This window comes from Chelonoidis abingdonii, chromosome 1 (genome assembly GCF_003597395.2).
Source record: "Chelonoidis abingdonii isolate Lonesome George chromosome 1, CheloAbing_2.0, whole genome shotgun sequence".
NCBI classification, from domain to species: domain Eukaryota; kingdom Metazoa; phylum Chordata; order Testudines; family Testudinidae; genus Chelonoidis; species Chelonoidis abingdonii.
In genome coordinates this window covers 172,572,798-172,578,528 of record NC_133769.1, presented here as the reverse complement: position 1 = coordinate 172,578,528, position 5,731 = coordinate 172,572,798, and the positions used below count along the sequence as shown (strand labels likewise).

Here is a 5,731-nt window from a genome sequence, read left to right as displayed (position 1 = left end):
CCCCTGATTGGTCCTCTGGTCAGGTGACAGTCAGGCTCACTGAACTGGTTAACCCTTTACAGTGAAAAGAGATATAAAGTACTTCTGTTCTGTTAACTCCTATTATCTGTTTATGACAGGGGTCCATTGTATTAAAAATGCAACTGTGTATGGATTATTGTGAAATTGTATGTAGCTCCTCTAAGAAGAGGGAGATGCTAATGTAATTCCCCTGGTTACCAGCCCTTGGAAGCCACCCTCTGGAAAGTTTTGCGTACACTAGTTCAAATGGGATTCTCTAGGGACCAACAGACAAAAAGGATTTTTTTAATAAATAGCCTGGTTTGAAACAGGCTCATTCTCCTTCCAGCAAATGGATAGGACTCTTGGTCCACGGAGGGCCGCAGTCCTTAGGGAAGCGTTGGAAGGACTGGGTGTACTGAGGCCTCCATAAGAATGGGTACTTGTTCTGAGTTGAAGCTTGAAACCACAAGGCAGCCTCTTGGGTGGAGTTTTGAAGGATTGCCCCTGATTAGGGTTGGAAGAGACCTCAGGAGGTCATCTAGTCCAACCCCCTGCTCAAAGAGCTAAAGAGAAAGTAAGCAGGCCTGCTTAGGCGGAGTTGCTTGCTGGGATATTACAGTATCCTCAGATGACTGTGCATCCTGGAAGTACTCCGGTCAGAAGAGTGTGAGACATATGTCTCCACTTAAGAGAGGTGACAGCCAGCTGAGACTGAAACCCAGAAACCCTTGCTGGACCATACAGGGGGGAGTACAGGTGCATTTATCATCAACCGTGATGCACAGAAAAATCATTTTGTGCTCAAAGGAGTTCCACACTGAAGGCTAAATCCTAGATTTCTTCCTATGTGAGTTTCCTTGAGCACAGACTGTGTGTAACATGACTACAAGTCTCCAAGGTTTGGCCTCCTTGCTGGATTTAATTTGTATGACATGGCTTGTCAATGGTTTGTGTGCTGCAGTGTCTACCCATATCTAAAGAGTGAATTATTAAGCATACAGGGTAATGGATTAGATGGTTTGTTTCCATGAGTTGTGTCTCCCAATTTTTTTGAAGCTGTTGGCACCGCTCATAACTTTTCAATGATTCTTTTGATCCAGCAGAGCAACTATACCACCACCTGTAAGAATTGTAGTGCACAACCGTTAAATTCAGTCTAGAAAAATGTGTACCTGTAAAGAAGCAACAGTAAGTTTCACTTTGCATTTCAGTGAAAGCTTGATGGCATCCACTAGACTTCAACTGGCTTTGTTTGCGTGTATCAACCTGAAACAAATCAAATCAAATCTGGCATGGTTTGAGGTTTCTTTGTGCAATGGTCACATCGCTCAAATGGCCATATTGAATCCAAGAAAAGAGTTAGAGATCTTGCCAGCAATGGTCTGAGTTTCACAACTGCATAGATGTAAATTGTCCATGTTAGGACAACAACAAAACTGCCCACTGGAATTGTTTCTTGATAAGATAGAGAGATTTTACAAGCCAACCCAGAGTCAGCATATACTCGTGTACTTATTGTTGCATGCACAGTTGTTGCCATTTCATTCAGAAATAGTTTAAAATAGAGAAGCATTGTAGTCTAGCCAATAGGTTACTCTCCTTCTGACCTTTGTCTGATTAGAGCAAGGACTCTTACAATTTACTTGTATAAACATAGCACTAGGCGTTACTGTTACACAAATAATACTTATTTTCATGCACCAATTCCTAATGTGCACGTGCAGGCCTGATAAATGCTTGCGCCAAAGCAGACACATTTTAAATGTACAAAGACATCAAGTCTCACTATAAAAAATCTTACCTGCTGAATTAAACAGTAGACAAAGGGCTTGGCATTGGTCTCCTTGGACTGTAAGCTGTAGGCACACTCAGGAAGCTAGACATTTAAGTGACCTCATTTGAGGGTTAAAAAGACCTGCAAATGCAAAAATGCCCCCACAGTTATTCATACCTAGAATTTTGTGCCCACAAATAGCTGAGCTACCAGGTAATGCTGGCCTGAAAGTTGGACCTAAAGTATCTGAGGGAGTTTATCAATAATGGCTTGGCTCTGTATGAGTCTGACAGCATGTAAGTTAAACACTTATTTTCAGGATTGTTTTCATCCAAGAATTGTTTGATTCCTGGGTTAAGGAAAGGTACCGGCACATCACTCAGTTGGCCTCCATTATAAAGGACTTCTCACATCCTAGACCTATATTAATCTCTGCTCAGTAGAACTCTAGTGTTTTCAACTACTAACATTTAATTTTGTGTGTGTGCATGTGTGTGAGAAAGAAAGCTGTATTTATGCCTAGATGCATGGAGACATGCTAAAGAAAATTTTTGTGTGTGTGTGCATCTGTCCATTCCTCCTACTGCAGCTTTGTCCTCATCCAAGCTGCAGCCCTGAATCTTTCCTCACGACTCCCTAATTCAAACATTGGACAAGGCTAATCACATTTCATGCTTCATGGTGTAATCTGATCAACAGAGGGGTTAGTAAGGAAATTCTTTCCCCTCTTCCACATCAAGCTATGGGATGGATTAATTATAGGAGTTTTTCCACTATTCTCTAAAGATTTGGCTGTTAACCACCCCTGGAGGCAGGACTCTGGATTTAGACTCATGTCTAATGTGGTTCAGCAAAGCCTATGTTATTTATTTCCCCTAGGTTTAAGCTGACACAAAAGTACAAACCAATAGGACAGTTACATTGCCTTGCCTTAAGCTGAACTTACTCAGCCAGAAGCATATTTAAACAACAATTCAGTTCTTTAAAAGTGTCTGCTGGTTTTTTTTTTAAATTAATGACCTCTTGTCACAGATCCACTTGTGCTCCCCCTCATGGGCTCTCACTAGACTGCTGTGAGGGGATCCAAACACTGAATTCCTCATGAGCTTTAAGCATTCAGACTCTGAACAGAGTCCAGACAACGCATGTGGCTTGAACTGGTGAAAATGGCAGAAGATCTCACATAGATCAGCTCCTGATCTTTTATAACCTTCCCATCCCTCTGTCATGTGACTCCCAGATCAACCTCTGCAGGTGATCCCAGATACATAGCTCAGTGGCATTAGCCTGCTAAACCCAGGGTTGTGAGCTCAGTCTTTGAGGAAGACACTTAGATATCTAGGGCAAAAATCAGTACTTGGTCCTGCTAGTGAAAGCCAGGGGCTGGACTTAATGACCTTTCAGGGTCCCTTCCAGCTCTATGAGGATAGGTATATCTCCATATACATTATTATTTCCCCTCCACCTGCTTTTCCTTTTCTATCACAAGCATGATTTAGATGCTTTTAAAACTGTTATTGTTGAAGTTTTTAGGAACATCTCTCTATAGTGTCCTACACCACCCAAAATACCTGCCAGAGCTGCTGGCCCTCAACAGCTCTGAAAGACTCTGGGTTAGCAGCTGTGGAAGCTTCCTGTTCTGAGGGAGTACTTCCCCATCAATACAATGTGGAATGTCTCCACGGCTTTAGGAGACTGCGTAACACCCATTCAAAATGGCAATAGCTCTTCAGTTGTTGCCAGTTAGGCTGCAGTTGTAACAATAGCAAAGATTTCTATTAATATGGCAGGTGATGTGAATAATCATATAACACATGCTTATCTATGCCGACTTGGAGGCCAGGATTTGGCAGGAACAGTCAAGTTTAGGCAATTCCTATGTTAGTGCATCATAGAATTGGAAGATGGGAAAGACCTGTTATGTCATCTAGTCCACCCACCCGGACAGTGCATTATTGGTTCCCACAATGTAGTCTTCACTGCTCCATCTAGTCCCATTTTAAATTGTCTCTGACAACCAAGCTGCCATAATTTCCCTTGAGCGACCACTCCATAGCCTAGGGCATTCTTCCTAATATCTGACCTAAATAATTTTTTGCTCACTTTCATTTCATTATTGCTAATTATCTCACCTTGAGACTTCTACAAGAACTTCCCTCCAGCTTGTCCTCTTCACCCTTCATATCTTCCTCTCCTTCAAAATCAGCTTCTTCAGTTGTAGTTGGCATTGTGTTTGTTGCTCTTCTCTCACTTTGTTGCAGTTTTTGCCATCTTTCTGTTACCTATGAAGATAGCACATACATTTTACACAATAGGATTATCATAATTCATTCTCCATGAAATTTATGTGCTGCCTCCACAGAGCATATCTAATTTTGCTGCTTAAAGCCTAGCACATAATTGATTTTCATGCCAAAGTTTCTTGGCCTCAGTGAGCACTTGTGCTCTGGAGAGCCCTTTATAACCAAATAACTAAACAAATCACGTCAGATTGCTCTGGTCTGAATAGTCCATTGTTACCACTATTATTCTTTGTCTTGAGATGGCACCCAAAGGCTCAGTCATGATCAGATTCCCATTGTGCTAGATGCTATATGAACACCCAGGTAGACGTGGTCCTGCCCCAATAAAGCTCACAATCTAATAAGCCGTGACAACAAGTAGACACAACAAACGATGAGAGGGAGAGAAGATGAAGGAGAGGGATGAGGGTAATGTGATGCAAGTAGCAGTGGGAAGACCACATTTGCATTTGCTAGGTATTTCCACAACTTGATGATTCCAAGTTAACTGAAAGGTGTGCTGCACTTTCATAAAAACAAGTGACTACATTTACACTGGCTTCTCTCTTTAAGCCTGATATAAACTACTCACGTATTGAGAAGAGATGCCCAGTAGCAATAACATGCTGTAGCATCCTCAGCTAAAGATATTGTGCTTAATGGGTCAGCAATCTTCAGCATGAACAAGGGAGGTGCATTTTGCTGCTCCTCTAAAAAAGAGCACATATGACCCTGTCTGGTTCTTTTGGTCCACACTAAGTGGACACCCTACCTCACTCAGAGCCCATGCTCACAGTGTGCCTGATGCACATGCTGGTCTGTTAGCCTAGAATTCAAGATCCTACCCTACAGGTTGTGTAACTGCTATGCAGTTAGCTGACCAGTGGCCTACACTTGTCCATGGCGGAAAGAAATGGTTTGTAGTCTCCATCCCTCTGCCTTGTGTATCAGGGCAGGATTTAGTCCATAAACTTAAAATAAGAGCATCTATTTAGATTAAACAGAGTTCCACCTCTTACCAGACAGGTTCAGGTATCTAGCACTCTGCTTGCTTAAGCTCTAGGAGCCATAACGTTTGCTGTGTTTGTCCTGCACACACCACACAGGGACCCCCAACAAGATGGGGCTCAGTTCCATGCACCATCTTAGTGGCCACCTCAGCTCCTCCCCAATGTGGCAAAAGTTATGCTATCAGGATGTGGGAATCTCTAGAGGTACAGAGGTGAAAGCTAGATTTGCCCCATAGTTCTTAAAAAGGGACGCTGAATATAAAAGTCATGTATATAATTCCTGTCCCCCACCAACCAGATTGCAGGTACAGAGAGCGCCTGGAGAAATGGAAATTGAAATTAAATATTCTTTTGAGGGTGGGACCTCCTGTTACAAAATGCATGGGAGGCAGGCACAGTAGCATATGAGAACTTTGGCTGCATTAAAGTGTGTTGGATTTTTTTTTTTAACTATGTGGTCTCAGCTCACTCCTTCACTGATGCTACTACCCGTTTATATAGAATTCGCTAATTCACTAAAAACTCTTATTAAAAATTCATTTTTGTCATTATGGATGGTGTTTCTTTACTTTTTGTATTTCACAGGCATTGAAACCAGGCCAGTCCTTTTGGCTCTTGCTTACAGTCCTTTTCACTTTGTGGGTGTGCTGTACGAAGTCAAC

General features: G+C 42.2%; 1 long non-coding RNA gene across 1 annotated transcript; it reads right to left on the bottom strand.

Annotated features, from left to right (window-relative positions):
- Positions 1-1,183: 1,183 nt before the first annotated feature.
- Positions 1,184-4,058, bottom strand: LOC116838892 (uncharacterized). Its single transcript, XR_004377004.2, has 3 exons — positions 3,910-4,058; positions 1,805-1,918; positions 1,184-1,269 (listed from the first exon to the last, which is right to left on the bottom strand). It is a non-coding gene; the product is annotated as an uncharacterized LOC116838892 (long non-coding RNA).
- Positions 4,059-5,731: the final 1,673 nt, after the last annotated feature.